We start from the raw sequence: 19468 nt of genomic DNA, 5'->3' as shown, positions 1-19468 counted from the left end.
ATAGGTCGGTCAAGCATTTAATGCTCATGTTGATTAGATCTCATCATTTCGGCCTGCGGTCAGAACGCTAATGTCGCTCTTGACTCATAAGTCAATTCTATACGACCAGCGCTCAGTACTATTGTTGATCATGACTGATAAGTCAGAACTTCCCGACCAGTACTAAACACCATTGTCGTTTCTGACTAATAAGTCAGTGCCATTCACAAATAACCAACCATGTCAGGCATTCACAATGCAACTAATGTCTATATATAGAGCACTCAACATGCCTCATCAATAATCATGTATGTCACATACTAGGTGCAGTTTTCTTACCTCAAGTTCAAGCGTAAAATAAATAAAGAATGACCATGAGAATGATCATGTCCTTAAGCCCTTAGCGGTCACCTAATCTTAACAAAATACGAAATCCCATCAATAAAATGAGTAATAAAAGGTTCATGGACTAAAACCCAGCTCTCGGGACCTCGAATCCTACTAAAACGGTTAGTAGATTCGATCTCGAGCTTAGAGAATCGAAAACCCGCGCTTAAAACTTGTTAAAACCCAACCTGGCACAAAGAAGACAGGCGGGCCGCGACCTGCCCCCAAGGGTCGCAGCGCGCCCCCAAGACAGAGAGCCCTTTGTCTGGATGCCAGGGGCAGGCTGCAACTTGACCGTGAGGGTCGCAGCACGCTTGCCAAACAGAGCCCATGGGAGGTTCATTCAAGTTGCGACTTGCATGAACTCGGTCGCGTCTTGACCCTGCGAACCCAGCTCCCCTGCATTTTCCTCAATTCTAACTCAGTCAAATCTTCATCAAACCAATCCCAATATCACAATTAATCATTACCACCATTCTAACAACAACACCCAAATTCTATAACACTTAAAACATCCTTTAACACCCAATTACACAATCAAATATTAAGATTATAAACCATCTAAAAAACAAAGTAAAAACTTGAGATTTAAACTGAAAATCCTTACCTTAATCCTCGAATTAAACCCTTTTCAGTTGCTGATCACTAGCCTAAACTCTCAAGCCTTAAATCCTCAAGTTAATCTTCTAGCCTAGCTTCAAAAATCCAATGGAAGGAAAGAGAGAAAGATGATCGAGAGATAGAAGAGAGGGGAACTCTGTTTTTGCTACCTATGTAATCTAAAACCTTCCTTGGTTGAACATATCTAATGATCACAATGACCAAAATGCCCCTAGGGCCATTTTAATTCCTCAAAGCCACCCAAGGGTATAACTGTCATTTCCCACATATCTCGTCAATCATAATTAACATCCTCCAATTCCCGTTACTCTCAATATCCTCTATTAATAAATAAATCATATCCCATTCCCTGCTCATTCCCAGTAATGTACTAAGCATCAATTTACCCCTACGCTCACCCCGAGCCCGGTAATTAATCCCGTTATGACCAAACCGCTAACTTACTTCCTAGGATCGTCTCATGTCGAATAGCTCAAACATATTCACATAACAATGTGGTCTCACCCATATATCACATACATGCACATAAATATACAATTATGCTCTTAACGGGTCAAAAATTACGAAAATTCCCTTCTAATAAGAAGTGGGCCCACATGCATACAATTATCATCATATAATAATATAACTCACATAATCATGTATATAATCACATAATCACATATTAAATCGATTATGGCTCTCCTTGCCCCCTAATCCAGGCACTAAGCCACATTAGGGAATTTGGCACATTACAAATTATGTGAGTTATATTATAATATGACTTGATATGCAAGTGGGTCCATTTCTGATTAAAAGAGGAATTTTTGTTATTTGGCCTGTTATGGGTATATTTGGCATATATGTGATTTATGTGTGGGACCACATCATTATGTGGATATATTTGAGTTACTCAACACGAGATGATCCTAGAGAGCAAGCTAGTTGGAAAGTCACAACGAGACCAATATTTGACTCGGGGTGAGTTAAGGGTTATTGTAACGCCCTAAACTCCAGGGACTATTACAGTGTGCCTTGTAAACAGTGCTAAACTCGCTCATCGAGTCATTTGGCCAAAATCGTGTAACTAGGTATGATTAGCAGTTTACGGATTAAAATTTTTGGTTAAGATGTAACGTTTCATTAGAACGTTTACTGTATAATTTAAAGGTTTATTACAACAAAATATTTATAACCAGCCGATCTAAGCGGCAAAACAGGGTTTAACCCTAGTTCCTCTCCTTCAAACCTCGGTCATGGCAGTCGAGCAACTGCATACATACACATCATCACCTAAGCTCTCTGACTCGAGGATGATCCAGCTTCTTTTGCCTTTACCTGCACCACATAGCACCCATGAGCTGCAGCCCAACAAGAAAACTCAATATGCTCATGAACAATCATATCATGATATCAAATCACATCTGGCATGCCTAGCAAATATAGCTCAATTCAAGCATGCAAATAATCTCATATAATGTTGGGGAATCAAGGATAAGAAATCCTGCCCTCCTGATTGGATGACTATCAATTCTATCCTAATCAGATGAGTGATTTAACACTTGAGGTTATGGTAAACCACACTGAGTAACCGACAACAAGTCACTACGGGCTCAGTACCCAAAGCCATGCAAATGATGATTAGAATGATCATATAGAGCTTATAGACCTGAACAGATGAGTGAATATCACTTTGAGGTTCTGTTAAACTGTAATGAGTGACTGACAGGTAAGTCACTATGGGGCACGGTGCCCATAGCCGTGTAACGAAACCGTTACTTGGGCTTTCCTGCAATGGCTCTAAACAGATGAGTGACTGCTGGGTAAGTCACTAGCTTAAACAGATGAGTGACTGATGGGTAAGTCACACAAGCGCTTTTAGTTTTCATCGAACTTGAGGTCGGTCCGGCATTAACGCTCTTCTGAGTCATTTAATGCAGATTTTGATTAGATCTAATCTTTGCTGGCTTGCGTTGAATATGCTAAGGCCGTTCCTAGCTTATGAGTCAGCACTGTGTGACCAGTGCCCAGTACCACTGCCGACCTTGACTAATGAGTCACAGCTTCACAATTGATACTGACACCTTTGCCAATTCTGACTAATGAGTCAGTGCCACGCACAAGTAAGCAATGCTACCAAGCATATGTCATATGTCGAATATTCAAACGTAGGGCATTCAGCATGCTTACTTAACAGTTGGTAGCACAATTATGATCATGCAAAAACACAGAGACTCAAGCTCTGATCAGTCTCATAGTCAATATTCATGGCATGCCCTAATCACATGTTTCTCGTGCATCATATGCATCACACTTAATCATCCAGCATACCTCAATAATAACCATATACAAATGAGCAAGATTGCTAAGCATTCAATGTGCTATCAATGTTCACATTTTAACATCCAACATGCATCAAGAATAACCATGCATGTCACATATGGGGTGCATTTTTCTTACCTTTGGTCCAAGTACAGGTTACCAATAAACGAGCCACAAGCACGATCCTTACTTCAAGCCTCTAGTGATAACCTAGTCACAACCATAGATGGTGATCCAATGAGTTCAAGTTCTAAAACCAACCCCGAAACCAAGACCTAGCCTCCGAGACATCAAACCCCACCAATCCGGGTAGTAGGAATGATCCCGAGGCCTAAGTTTTGAGTTCCCAAGCTTAAAACATCATTTTGCCCATAAATACCTTCAAGCGACGCGACCCCAATTCACTGAGTCGCGGCCCCCAGCCAAAATAAGAAAACCAAGGGCAAGCACCACGGTGCCTTACACCTAGTGTCGTGGTCCCCAGATCTCCCAAAACACTCCACCTGCTTCATCGAGCTTGTGCCACGGCGCCCAAGAACAGGGCCGCAGCCCGACCTCGAACTAGCCATTTTTCTCTGACTTTAACCTTTTAAAACCTCCCAAAAACATATCCAAACATCTCCAAACTCAAAAATAAAAGTTCTCAAATATCCCCATGATCCAAAACCCATAAAACCCAAGTCTCAAATCTAACAAAAACTCATCAAAACATAAAGTCCAATTCAAGCTTAAAAACTTTAAAAACTTAAAACTTAAAACTTGAATTACCTCCAATTGAGTTGTTTCCAACTAAATCCTCCAGTTAATAAGCTTCTAATCATTCTAGGATCGCTATGCCTTGATCCTCGCTTGAATCCGAGTCCTAGAACTCAAGTTACCTTCGAAAATGCGATCGGGGGACGAAAATGGAACTTTGAGGGAGAGAGAACGTACAAAACGTTCTTTTTTATTTCTTAAAAGGTTACTTCAAGCTTAAGTAGCTTCAACCAAATCCTAATGCTCAGGGTCCCGAAAGCACCACTGGGACAAAATAGTCAAAACCTCTAGAATTTCCCCTTGATCTTACTAACTCCCAATTTATCACCAAATATTAATTCTCATTACCCAATAACCCAGTAATGCTATAAATACCCCTTGACTCACTCTGAGTTAAGAATAAATCTCGTTGTGACTTTCCCACTAGCTTACCTCCTAGGATCGTCTCGTGCTGGGTAACCCTGGCATAACCAAATAATAATAAAGCACCACGCACATATCACATATATGTCAAATATGCCCGAAATGGCCAAAATATGAAAATCACCCAATTACTCAGAAATGGGTTCACATGCATATTTAATACACCTAAACATGCATATAATAATTTAATAAAATAATAAAGCAATTACGGCCCTCCCGGCCTCCTAATCAAGGTCCTAAACCTTATTAGGAAATTTGGGGCATTACAGTTATTTTTGGGTATTTAGTACATTTCCTGGATATTGGGTAATGGGAATAAATATTTGAGGATATATTTGGAGTTAGTGAGATCAGGAGGGGATTCTGGGAATTTTGACTATTTTACCATCGGGGGCGTTTTTGGGTACCCCGAGCCTTGGGATATGCTTTAGGTTACTTAAGCTCGAAGTAACCTGTCAAAAACATAAAATACGTTCAGTACACTTTCTCTCTCTCTCTCTCTCTCTCTCTCTCTCTCTCTCGTTCTCTTTTTGACGTTGTTAGCATTTTAAAAGGAAACTCGAGTTTTAGAGCTCAGATTCAAGCATAATGATTCTAGGAAAGATTAGAAGCTTGATAGCCATAGGATTTAGCAGAAAAACGGCATAATCAGAGGTAATCTAAGCTTTGAGTTTTTGAGTATCAGTTTCCTTAAGTTTCTTGAGTTTTTATTATGATTTTATGGTTCAGTGAGTTTTTAATCAATTTGAATGGCAGGTTTTGTGGCCTGGGACATTCTAGGGATGTTGTGTGATTGAATGGTGAATTTGGTAAGAATTCGGGGATGATTTTGAGAGGATTTTGGTCTGAGAATTCTGAGTTCGCGAGGTCGCACCGCAGCCCTGTTCTTGGGCGCTGCGACCTTTACGAACTCACGCGTCTGGTGGTTTCCTGAAGCTGGGTAGCACCGTGGGGCCTGATAGGCCGTGCCTCAGTCCTGGTCCTGTGTGTTTGGTGCTGGGCTCTCTGTTTGTGAGAGTCGCGACTCTTAGGGTGGGGTGCCGCGACCCTAATAGGGTGACGCAAATGGTAGTATTTGGCCAATGGAGGTTTTGAGAGCGGGAACTCAAACCTTAGGGCTCGGAATCGATCCTACTACCTAATTTAGTAGAGTTTGACATCCCGGAGGCTAGGACTTGGTCCAGAAGCCTATGTTTACTCGTTATTGACAAGATTATATACTTGGTTGTGACTAGGTTATCGCTAGGGGCTCAAAACCAAGATCGTGCTCGAGGGTCATTCATTTGTAACATGTCTTGGATCAAGGATAAGAAAATTGCACCCGGTATGTGATACATGTGATTATGGCTTGGCCCGAATTGTTGAACATAAAAATGAATAGGGCATGAACACCTTAGTATGTGCATGATTATGATTATGCTTATGAGTGTGGATTAAGCATGCTAAATGCATTGTATCTGGATATTTGATATATGATGAATGTCTATTAGCATTATATAATTGAGAAAAAGCATTGACTTATTAGTCAAGGTCGACAATAGATTTGAGCGCTGGTCGAAAAGCATTAACTTATTAGTCAAGGTCGACAATAGCGTCGAGCGCTGGTAAAAAAACATTGACTTATTAATCAAGGGCAGCAATAGCGCCAGTTACATTGGGCCACCTCTAAGGCTAGTTATACAGAGGATAGGGCAATGGGCCCCGGGGTGACTTATTAGTCCCATTTCCTAGGGCTGGGCCCCAGCATTGACTTACAAGTCAAGGACAGCCTTAGCACGCTGAGTTCTGGTCGTAAAGTATTGACTTATTAGTCAATGACAACCTTAGCACGTTGAGTGCTGGTCATAAAGCATTGACTGAGTCAAGGACGATCTTAGCACACTGAATGGTGGTCTAAAAGCATGGACTTATGAGTCAAGGATGACAATAGCGCGCTGAGCGTTAGTCGATATGGTTATGCCTAATCAGGAGTGTGATATACACTTGACCGACCTATTCGTCCAGGAAAACCCAGCGGCAGGTACGTTGGGCCAACTCCAAGGCTGGTTATACAGAGGATAGGGCAAAGAGCCCTGGAGTGACTCATTAGTCCCATATCCTAAGGCGCTGAGCCCCAGTATGATTCCACAATCATGTATTTTGGGCATTGGACCCCAGTATGATTCATTGATTGTTTATCTCGGGCTATTGGCACCATATGACACTTTAGTCATTTATATGGATGGTATGCATGCATGAGTAGGGTTATTCCTACTAGGCATGCTTATTATGATTTCGTAATATGTTATTAACTGCTTATGAGCATGTTTAAGTTTTCTTACTGAGCCTTGGCTCATGGGTGCTATATGGTGCAGGTAAAGGGAAAAGAAAGTTGTACCATCCCTGAGTTGGAGAGCTTAGGTGACGATGTGTACATATGCGGCTACTTGACCACCACAGCCGAGGGTTTAAAGAGGAACTAGGACCAAACCCTATTTTTCTACTTAGGTTTGCTCGTTGTAACTTTTTCATCGTAATTAACCTTTTCAAATGTATTTTGAGATCCCGTGTATGAAGTAAACGTTTTAATGAAATGATGGTACCTTTGACCAAAAATTTTAACCCTTAAACCGTTAATCATGTTTAGTTACACGGTTATGGCCAAATGACTCGTTTAACAAGTTTAGCACTATTTAAAACACATAGTGTAATGATCCCTGAGTAGTAGGGTGTTACAAGTACTTTCTGTTGACGTCGTTTTTCGTCAACTTAAAATGTAGAGCAATTAAACAACAAGAACTATGGCGCAGATAAATAATACAGAATAACAACAAGAATTTTATGTGGTTCAGCAGTTAACCCTGCCCAGTCCACGAGTCAATGTTATTAAGACTTTGGATATTTCAGGAAATTCTTCAGGGATGAATTCTCCAGAAATTCTCTCAAGATATAAAAAATCCCTCCCTTACAAAAGTTCATGACCTCTCTATTTATAGAGGGTTCTCAGAGTTTGTTCCCACATATTTCGGGAAGATGCTCCTCTTCATTAATGGGAATAATGACATTAAATTCTGTAACTCCTATATACAAGGAAACGTCCCCTAAATACCAGGGGGCATATAACAGACTAGTTAATATCCCTTTAATGTAGGGAAGTTACAACAATAAATATCTTTTGGATGCATGGATTGCGTCTCATCAGATGACCCACTAAGTCGTTCGAGGTCGGCAATCTGCATCGTGCCACTCCATGTCTTTAGGTAAATTATGAGCTATGCAGCTTTCCCCAAGACCAGCTCGGAGTGGGTAAATACCACCAAGGCCGTTACATTTCGGGCTCATACCCATGTCAAGCTTGGGCTACTTGATTCGAAGACACCTGACAATGGATGTACTCCGATGCTATGCCTTTCGAGCTTATAAAGAACTTCGAGGTTACATTATCTTCGAGGTTGCCACCTAGCTTCGAGGGTTTGGCATCTGGACCACGAACATGCATTTTAGCTATCGCAAGCTCACACCTGACAAATCTAGCTTTCGAGGTCACAATCTAAGGTCTCAAAATCTGGGTGTAACATTTTGCCCCCTCAAAAGTATTAGTTCGAATCCTATGAGAAGGAAACTTTTGAACTACTTCCTTCGGGAACCGTTCCATCGCACACTCGAGTATGGACACGCGTCAGCTGGGTGTTGCTTACTCAAGGTACTCGAGTGCCTTGAGACTCTGCCCACGATCGTTCGCCTGCCAACTTTATGGTACCATCATGTCATTTGTCCCTGGCCATCGGATCTGATACAGAATCTGGCCAATGGCTCAAATTAATTCAACTTTTACAATCTCTGAGGGTCTATAAATATATCCCCATTTGTCTTCTCCAATTTTCCTTCACATTTAACTTCTCAGAGAGAAAAAACCAGCCACTTCTTCGCCTAGTTCTTGCATGTTCTCCAAGCCGAGAAGACGAAGCACGGTTGGAATTTTTGATTCAGTGAGATCGTACCTGCAACCGCTCATTCAATCATCCATTTCTCTGTTTCCACCAATTACATTGTGTAAGTTTTCGGTCTATGGTTTCTTTGCGTTATGTATATGCTTCTGTTACACCGTAGGAATTAGGATTTATTCTCTTCCCATTTATCAATTCACTAGTTTAACGCACTAGGATTAGGATGCTTCGAATGATGAACACTAGATTCAAACCCATCTTCTACGAAAAAGGGTCCAAAAATGGTTCCTTTTTTGGGTTTTCAAATTTTAGAAACCTTATCTTGCACACCAAGATATCAGGTTCAAAATTAGGGTTTGTCTTCAAGGAATGCACGATTCCCAAAAATATCACCTTTTTAATAATCGCCACCTTTCTTCCCTAATATTTTGGGATTTCCCATGACATATCCACTTTCCTTCCCTTTGGTGGAACACACGCTCTGGGACTGGTCTCGTTCTTCGGATCGAGCTTGCCTTGTAGCCTCGATCATTCGAGCCTAGGTACTATTTATCTCTATACTTCTTGTTTGCTTGGCCCTCACCCTTTTACTTTCTTGTTAGATGCCGCAGAATTCGGGAAAGTGGTGGGGGTCAAAGCTCACAATTCCCTACTCACCAGTAACTTCGAGCCCGGAATCTCCTTTCACTCAGAATCAATGTTTAATTAAGAGCACGAACTGAGACGTGAGCAAGAGGACACTCAAGATCACTTCCGACGTCAGATAAACGAGGTCGAAGAAGGGAAAAGGAAAAGACTAAGGGTCGCCCTTTATCAAGATCCAGATACCGAGCTTAGATCGATTCCACTCGACCCTTCGCTTAAAGTGACGATTGCCTTTAAGCCAGGTGATCTTCAGTTTTCACTGATGGGGGAACCCTCTACCTCACAGCCAAGGAGGGATTTTTTCGAGGATGAGAATTATTGGAGCTCGATTACGTCACTAGGCCAGATAACTGATATCCTGGCCCTTCATGGTGTGGGACTATCAGGCTCCCTAAGGAGTCGAGCCCCAGCCTCCCACGAGCGAAGCTACCGCGCTCCAGGAGATGGAAATCTTGACAGCAAGCTGAGATACATAGCTTGGAGCCAGGAGCACATGAAGGCAGGGGCGGTACCGCCCTTGAAGTATTTTTTCAAGGACTTCACAGATTTTGTTGGGTTGGCCCCCTTCTAGCTCAACACTAATTCTTACAGGGTATTGTCTTCCCTGAGGTCGCTGTATCACGAGTTGAAGTGGGCAGGACCTTCACCAGAAGAGATGTTATATCTCTTCTGCTTGAAAAGCAATCCCTCCCGAGCTCGGGGAGGGGACGGCATCTACTATCTTTCGAGCTATCCGAAGGAGAAGAAGATGTTTGAAGACCTTCCCAATCATCCTCTTGACTTTAAGAAGGCCTTCGTCTGGACAGATGGCCTAGCCCCGTCTCGATTTTACTCATTCAGACGGATCCATAAGTATTTCAACCTCATTCTTTTTGTGCTCGAACTTTGCTTTAGGCTCATGCTTAGCTGAATGTGCTTAATTTTCCAGCCAACTATCATTGCCCTACTTCCACTGATGAGATGAGGGAGTGCCGAGAGACTCTGCTCCAGCTTCCCTACGGTAGGAAATCCCTTTCCTATCTCCTGCATGAAGACAAGCTTCAGGCTTGTGGGCTCTTAGGAGAGGATCAGTCTACTTCGGACTGGTCCAATAAAATATATGACCGGTGGGAGCTCATGCCTCTTCCAACCGGCAACCTCCCCCCAAGGAGAGATGCAAGGCGTCCACCTACAGTTCGTCATAGGAGTCCACAATCGGGGAACGAGGCCAATGGCGAGGCTTCAAGCTCATGCTCGGATGAGCAAGGTACAGTCATCCTTAGCTTGAAAATGTGGTCCCCCACCCTATTAAAGCATAGACACAATAGGTTAGTATTGTGTGAGGATGATAGGAACCATTTTTATGTATGGTCTTGGGTAGATGAACGGGTTCATAGGTTTGATAGCTGGCTCAGGAAATACGACACCATGTATAGCCTGAACGAGGTATGGGACGGAATTGCCGTCCAATATGGGACCAACAACTATAGGGACCTTTCGAGGTTGACGTCCACCTATAGGGAAGGTACTCCCCCCGCCTCTTCTGAAGATGGGGGAATTTTGTGGTCACCGAGCACAAGCTCGGGGGAGAGTTCCAGTTAGGTTTCTCACTTGTCTTTTTATCCCATGTATGTTTGCATTATACTGAGTTACTTTATTTTTCGATAACTCATATTATGGTGTATCTATGCAGGCAAGATGGACTCCGATCTCGACAACATCCTTGAGAGTGGCGGAGCCAAGAGGAGTAAGCTTCCCAGGGGGTCGCGAAAGACCGACCGGCCCGCCAAGGACCTTAAGAAAACCGAGAAAACACCACCTCCCCAGGCTCTGGTTGCTCCGAGCTTGGCTCTAAGTCGATCTGCCCAGGTTGGGACTTCCTCGTCGACCCTACCCCTAGCTCCTTATGCATCCCAAGTCAATCCCCCAGCTGGCCTGCCTCCAAAGAAACCCTCGTCCTCGAAGACACCACTGCTCTCGATCTCCACTCATGTTGACGATTATGTGATCGACAATACTGCTGGATCCCACTGGGCAACACTAGGCTTGGACATCCTGTCTCGGGTGGGCTAAAGCTTTGGGAGCTTTGACGCTCCTCACTGGCAGATTCTGAACAATGCCAAAGACTGCAACACTCTTTACGAGAAGAGGGTTAAGCTCCACGCTGCGGTAATCTTTCTTCTCCCTCCAGTTAGTTACATTTACACTTAGTCCATATACTAATTTTGTGTTTTTTTTTATGTCAGGCTCTTATTGTCGATGCTCAGCTTAATTATAGGCTGAACAATGAAGTCCACTCGAGCATGACTCTTGCTCAGGAGGCAAAGGATCTTTAGCTTAAATTGAGTGACGAGCTTAAGTCCACAAAACCAAAGGTAGAGGCAGGAGCTGAGGAGCTTAAGGTGAAGATATCCGAGCTTGAAAAGCAGAATGCCAGGCTCGCAGAGCTTGAGAGGGAGATTACTCGTGTCAAGGAGGTCAATACCAAGCTTGAAGAAGAGAAGTCCCTCACTTTTGAGATCATTGAGAGTGAAAAGGCTCGTCTTCTTGAAGAGTTTAAGGAGAAAAAGGATCGGGCGGTCGACCTGGCCATGTACAGAATCTGGGCCAACAATGTTGACCTCGATACCAGCTTCTTAGGCCATCTTGAAGCGAAGCTCGTGGCCAAATGGCAGGCTCGGCTTAATGAGGAGGAGGCTGCTCGAAATGATGCAGAGGGAATCGAGGAGGATGCAGATGCTGAGAAGGCCAAGGCGAATGCTAAGAAGGCCAAGGAGATTGCTCCTTCTCTTTAGATGATACCTCGGGGCTGTGTCCCTTTATTTTTTGTAATTGTTTTAATTTATGCCCATTGGGCTGATACAATTTTTCTTTCTTTTTTACTTCATTTTAATATATATGCTTTACATTTCTCGGGTTGAAATATTTTGCACATTTTATATTAAAGTGTCATATATGCCTGTTTAATCACACAAACATAGTTTGGATTTAAGCTCGAGTTTCAATGCATTCATACACAGTTTGCTCGAATTATCCACTTCCGATCTCGTTATTTTTCAAGGTCAGATATTACTTTTACCATGCACCCGAAAGTACTTGTATGGTTTAGTAATGCTAATGGTTTAGTTATATCTTACTTTTTAGTTACTTTTTCTCGTCCTCGGTTAGCTCTGAGGTTATGAGGTTGAAACTATTGTTTTGCAAGATACTCCAGCCTCGATCTCGGCTTATACGAAGTGGGTTATGCTCCAACTTACTGCCGATGCTATTTTAGCTGGTTTGTTCCAAACCTATTAAGGTCGTGTTAGGTTTGTAATCCATACACTTACATTTTAATCTAGTTTGCATATTTGGTTACATCCAAACATTTTTATCTTTTTGCCAATTTGGTTATATCCAAACTTATCTTATTTCGCGCATTTGGTTATTTCCAAATACGTGTGTACTTTTGACAGTTTGGTTATATCCAGACTGTCTTAGCTCGCGTATTTGGTTACGTCCAAACACTTATATGTATTTCGTATATGTTGTTCTATTTTTTCAAGCTGGTGGTATATGTGCCACTAATGCCCCCTTAATATCCTATGAGTGTGAACATAGGTTATTAAATTAAGAGAGATTGCAAAAAATACAGCATATTAAACGAAATCAACCTTTATTTGAAAAAAATCCAAAAATAGAAAAATAGTACAGATAAACAAGCATGGTTATAGGCAACATCCTTCCTATACTATTGATAGTAAGGTCGTAGGTGTTCGCCATTCCATGCTCACGGTACTAGACTTCCATCCAATCTCGCCAACTTGTAAACACCGGGTCGGATGATTGACTCTATCTGGTAGGGTCCTTCCTAATTTGGCCCGAGCACGCCAGCTGCTGGATCCCGCGTTGCCAAGAATACACGCCTTAGCACCAAATCTCCCATGCCGAATATTCGATCCCGAACTCTTTTGTTGAAGTACCGGGTAACTCGCTGTTGGTATGCAACATTTTTTAATTGAGCTTCGTTCCTTCTTTCTTTGATGAGGTCAAGATTTTCTTCGAGCTGAGAGTGGTTCGAGGCTTGATCATAAGCGAGGGCTCGAATTGTGGGAATTTCGACCTCGATTGGCAACATTGCCTCGCAACCGTACGCCAGAGAGAATGGGGTATGTTCTGTTGATGTACGGGTCGTGGTCCTGTATCCCCATAGGACTTGGGGCAATTCTTCGGGCCATCTTCCTTTAGCTTCTTCCAACTTTTTCTTTAGTGAACTTTTTAGAGTCTTGTTTACAGCTTCGACCTAGCCATTCGCCTGGGGATGGGCCATTGACGAGAAGCTCTTTATTATTCCATTTTTTTTTCGCAAAAGTTGGTATACAGATCGCTGTCAAACTGGGTTCCATTATCGGACACAATCTTCCTCGGCATCCCATATCGACATATGATGTTTTTCACCACAAAGTCAAGGACTTTTTTGGAGGTTATTGTCGCCAAAGGTTCAGCTTCTGTCCATTTTGTGAAGTAGTCTACGACGACTACCGCGTACTTTACTCCGCCCTTGCCAGTCGAAAGAGAGCCTATGAGGTCGATACCCCATACCGCAAATGGCCATGGGGAGGTCATCATAGTTATCTCGGATGGTCGAGCTCGTGGAATTGTGGCGAATCGTTGGCACTTATCACACCTTTTTACGTAATCAAACGAGTCTGATTTGATGGTAGGCCAGAAGTATCCTTGGCGTATGATTTTCTTGGACAAGTTATGCCCCCCAGTATGGCTCCACAGAACCCTTCGTGAATTTCTTCTAAGATTTTTTTTGCTTCGGGAGGAGTCACACACCGGAGAAGTGGCATGGAATATCCTCTTCTATACAGCCTTCCATCTATAATGGTATAACGAGGGATTTGATACATCAATTTTTGAGCCTTGGTCCGTTCTTCCGGGAGGATGCCAGTCTCGAGATATTCAACTATCGGAGGCATCCAGGTAGGCTCGGAATTGATCATACACACATCCTCCTGCTCTGGCTCGTCAATACTGGGTGTCGAGAGATGTTTAATTGGCACGACATTCAGTTCGTCATTTTTGGTAGAGGTAGTGAGCCTGGCTAAGGCATCCGCATTCGTGTTCTGTTCTCGAGGAACCTGTTCTATCGCATAGAACTCGAAATGTTCCAAGGCTGATTTTTCCTTTTCTAAGTACGCTGCCATTCTCGTACCACGAGCCTGGTACTCTCCCAAGATCTGGTTAACCACTAGTTGGGAGTCGCTGTAGCAATGTATTGTTTTAGCTTTGAGCTCTTTGGCTATACGAAGTCCCGCCAGTAAAGCCCCGTACTCGGCCTCATTATTTGACGCGTTGAAGTCAAATCTCAAGGCAGAGTGAAATCGCCTTCCTGCAGGAGTGATCAAAATTACTCTTGCCCCCGATCCATTTTCATTAGATGACCCATCAACGTAAAGTTTCCACAGCTCGTGGGTCGGGGTTATAACTTTATCGTTGGTCATGCCAATACACTCCCCTATGAATTCTGCTAAGGCTTGCGCCCTAATGATCGTCCTTGAATGATAGGTGATCTCGAATTGCCCGAGTTCAACAACCCATTTAAGAACCGACCTGAAGCTTCCGGCTTAGACAAGACTTGTCTTAGTGGTTGATCAGTTAGTACATGAATAGGGTGCGCTTGAAAATAGGGTCGAAGTTTTCGAGATGAGTGAATTAAGCTGAGAGCTAGCTTCTCCATCAAGAGATATCTTGATTCTGCCCCCAGTAACCTTTTACTGACATAATACACGAGCCTTTGCACCTTTTCTTCCTCTCGTACGAGTATTGCACTTTTGGCATGCTCGGTCGTAGCAAGATATAAGTACAGAACTTCTCCTGTAATGGGTTTTGACAAGATAGGGGGTTCTGCGAGGTGTTTCTTGAGTTCCTGAAAAGCCAACTCGCATTCCTCTGTCCATTCAAATTTCTTGGGTCCCCTCAACAGGTTGAAAAACGGAAGACAAGGGTTTGTAGATTTTGATATAAACCTACTTAGTGCCACCATCCTGCCCATCAAACTTTGGACATCTTCGTGTTTTCGAGGTGAAGGTATATCGATCAGGGCCTGGATCTTATCCAGATTAGCCTCTATTCCTTGAGCATTTACAATGAAACCCAGGAATTTTCCTGAAGATACTCCGAAAGAGCACTTTTGAAGGTTAAGATTCATGTTATATTTCTGGAGCACGACAAAGCATTCTTCGAGGTCATCAACATGGTTATTGTTAAGTTGAGATTTGACTAAAATATTGTCAACATAAACTTCCATGTTGTTCCCTATTTTCTCGGAGAACATCATGTCCACGAGCCGCTGGTAAGTGGCTCCAACATTTTTGAGCCTGAATGGCATGACGTTATAACAATATAACCCTTTATCTGTTATGAAGCTCGTATGTTCCTAGTCAGGGGCATGCATGGCAATCTGGTTATATCCAGAATAGGCATCCATAAATGACATTAGTCCATGACCTGTCGTGGCATCCACGAGCTGGTCAATCCGTGGTAAAGGAAAGCAGTCCTTAGGATAGGCCTTGATGAGGTCTAAGTAGTCAATGCAGGTTTGCCACGTCCCATTAGGATTCGAGACCAGTACCAGATTGGCTACCCAATCGGGGTAAAAAGCATCCCTAATGAATCGGTTTGCCTTTAACCTGTCGACTTCCTCTTTTAGGGCCTTTTTCCTATCGTCATCTAGTTGTCTTCGCTTTTGTTGCTTCAGTGGGGAGCTTTTATCGATATTTAGTGCGTGGCTCACTATATTTGGACTTATTCCTACTATGTCCGAATGTGACCATGCGAAAACATCCTGCTTTTTCTTCAAAAAGCAGATTAATTGCTATTTAGTTTCTTCATGGAGGTTTTTCCCAACCTTTACCGTTTTTGGGGGGTCTAATTCTTCGAGCCTGATTTCTTCGAGCTCTTCTAATGGTTCGAGATCAGCTCTTTCCTCCACTCTTGGGTCAATTTCTTCATTTATCTCCAAGATTGTCCCGTCTTTATTTTGAATAATGACGAGCGCTTGTGCGCTCGCCTGCTTTTTTCCTCTTATGGAAATGCTATAGCATTCCCTCCCGGCCAACTGGTCTCCCTTCAATGTCCCGATGCCACTAGAATTTGGGAAATTGAGGGCCAAATTCCTTATAGACGAGACTACCCCCAGCCCTACTAGGGCGGGTCTGCCGAGCAGCACATTGTAGGCTGATGGTAGGTCCACTACTACAAACTCCATCATCTTGGTCGCTGAGACTGGGTAGTCTCCCAAGGTTACGAGGAGTTCAATGGACCCCATACATGCAATCCCTTCTCCTAAAAAATCGTACAAGGTCGTTGCACAAGCTTTTAGGTCTCGAAGTGCGAGTCCCATCTTTTCTAAGGTGGCCTTATAGAGAATGTTCACTGAGCTCCCATTATCAATGAGAACTTGGTGAACTCTCTTATTCGCGAGCTGGAGAGTGATGACCAGTGGGTCATTGTGGGGAAATTGTACATGGGACGCATCATCCTTAGTAAAGGTTATCGCTTGAGATTCAATCTTTTGGCACTTCGGAGCTCTAGGTTCGGATTCATAGGGGGACCCGTCCCCAATTTTTAGCTCGTTCACGTATCGCTTTTGGGCATTCTTGCCCGTCCCTGGGAGATGAGGCCCGCCTGAGATGGTTATCACATCTTCTCCATCAATCGGAGGGGGCCTATCTTCTTCTCTAGCTCGGTAATTGTTGTTTTGAGCCGGCTGTGGCGTAGCTGCCCTCTGGCTAGTAGAAGCCTGATTATTATTCTGGTTCCTGACATACTGTCTGAAGTATCCTCTCGAGATCAGTCCTTCGATCTCGTCTTTCAACTGCCTGCATTCATCAGTAGTGTGCCCAGTATCTCTGTGAAATCGACAGTACTTGCTGGAGTCCCTCTTGGACTTCTGATTTCTTATGGGGTCTGGACGCTTGAAAGGGACCTAGTTTTCATTAGCCAGGTATATATTCGCCCAATACTCATTGAGCTCGATGTACACTTTGTACACGGAGAAATACCTTTCCCCTTTCTTCTTCTTTCCCCCTTCCGCCTCGGGGTTACTTCCTTCATTCTTCTTCCTTTTGGAAGGGTTTTCTGCAGGGGGTTTTGAGGCTGATGGGTCTGCCAAGGTCGAGGCAGAGTTTACATTTGTAGTTGTAGTTATGGGCTGAGAGGTCATGTTCAGCGTTGACCTCGCCTCTTCTACATTGACAAACCTCTGAGCTCGCCTATTAAACTCGGTTAAGGACCTCACCGGTTTTCTCTGCATATCATCTCAGAGGGGACTTCCCGGCATTACCCCAGCTTGGACGACCATTAGGTGACCGCTGTTGTCTACATCCCGAGCTCGGGCAACTTCCAGATTAAATCTTGTTAGGTAGCTCTTCAACGTTTCACCCAGCTGTAGCCGAACGTTGGTCAGGGTCAATGCCTCGAGTCTTACCCCGATCATGGCTCTAAACTGCTTCTTGAAATCCTTTGATAGCTGATCCCAAGAAGTGATTGAATGTCTGTTATATTTTTCGAATCCGTTTTTTGCTGGTCCTGTAAGCGATGCTGGAAATAACATGCATCTGAGCTCGTAACCCACATTACCTGCTCTCATTATGGTGTTAAATGTACTCAAATAACTGTACGGGTCGGATTTCCCTTCAAAAGGCGGGACATGAGGAATCTGAAACCCTTGAGGAAACGGAGTGTTGGAAATATGGGGAGCGAATGGTTCGAGCTCCTCATCAGAATCCTCATCCCAACTCCGACCTCACTCATTCTGCAAGAGCCTAAATGCTCTTTCCAACTGGTCAATTCTTTCTTGAAACGGGTCCGCAGGGGGTCTTGCCTGAAATTGGCTATCATTGATCACAATTCAAGGCTCGCGCCTTCGGAAGGGATCTTTGCGCCCATTTAGGCGATCTCTCAGGTCCAGGTTCAATGGATTAAGACTACCTCGATTCTAATTCAAGTGCTCCCGTAGGTCGGAGTGGTTCCTATGGTTTCCAGCATTTCTTCGTCCTTGATCATACATGCTGACTGATATGGTGTCCCCTGAGTCGTCACTGGCGAGGCTTGTCGCATGATTGTTCTAAGATGGATTTCTTTCATGTTGCCTTGTCTCTGCAGTGCGAGATCGAGACATTTGGCTTCTCGCAGGCTGATCGCCTCTCCGTTCTCTAGTAGCCTCTCTATTCCCCTGTCTCCGTCCTGCCCGCCTTTCCTCATCACCCCGAGTTGGTTGTGTGTTCCTTTGAGGTGGTGAGGGGTATCTTATTGGTGACGGCGGGAACCGTATGGGTGACAGTGGTTGCCAACCATTTCGGGGCCTGGATGGCCCCGAATTCGCCCGTCCTGACTCGGTAACATTCTACGTGTTACCAGGAACCTGAGTCCGAGCCTCTGCAGGGGCTCGGTTATTCCCAGTTTCTTCTGGTAACTCCTTAGTCGAGTTAGCCGGAGCCCTAGCCCGAGTGTTTCTTCGGGGTCTTGAGGGAGCAGGTTGCTTTGCTGGTGGACGAGGTTGCTCTGTTCCTCTTGTGGCAGCATTTTTCCGGGGTCGCTCACGAGGCCTGCGGAGAGGAACATGAACGTCCTGCGGAGGTGGGTCTTGGTTCTTCTGCGAAGGTTGAGGCTAAGCCGCCTGCGCATCCGCGGCTAACCTAGCCAATTCTTCGTTCCGCTTCTTGGCTTCAGCCAACTGTTTTCTTAACTGTCGGTTTTCAAGTTTCACAATGGGGACGTATCGCTCAGGATTATAGTACATGTCCTCATCATCCCTTAGAGTCGGAGGTGCTGGAGGTCCTCGAGAATCGGAGGACTCACTTCTCTCTTTAGTTTCAGGATTCATCATCGGCTGCTTCCCAGGGCGCCGCGGATAGTTTTCTTCAGGAATATTCTGATCATTCGTGGCCATAGTTAATCGGGGATTGTATTGCTTAAGGCTCTCAATGAAAGCACCAAACTGTTGACGCCGTTTTTCGTCAACTTAAAACGTAGAGCAGTTAAACTACAAGAACTATGGCGCAGATAAATAATACAGAATAACAACAAGAATTTTACGTGGTTCAGCAGTTAACTCTGCCTAGTCCACGAGTCAATGTTATTAAGACTGTGGACATTTCAGGAAATTCTTCAGGGATGAATTCTCTAGAAATTCTCTCAAGATATCAAAAACCTTACAAAAGTTCATGACCTCTCTATTTATAGAGGGTTCTCAGAGTTCGTTCCCACATATTTCGGGAAGATGCTCCTCTTCATTAATGGGAATAATGACATTAAATTCTGTAACTCCAATATACAAGGAAACGTCCCCTGAAGCCTAGGGGGCATATAACAAACTAGTTAATATCCCTTTAATGTAGGGAAGTTACAACAATAAATATCTTTTGGATGCATGGACTGCGTCTCATCAGACACTACAACAA

Source organism: Humulus lupulus, chromosome 6 (assembly GCF_963169125.1).
Source record: "Humulus lupulus chromosome 6, drHumLupu1.1, whole genome shotgun sequence".
Classification (NCBI taxonomy): Eukaryota; Viridiplantae; Streptophyta; class Magnoliopsida; order Rosales; family Cannabaceae; genus Humulus; species Humulus lupulus.
This window is presented reverse-complemented; position numbering follows the sequence as displayed.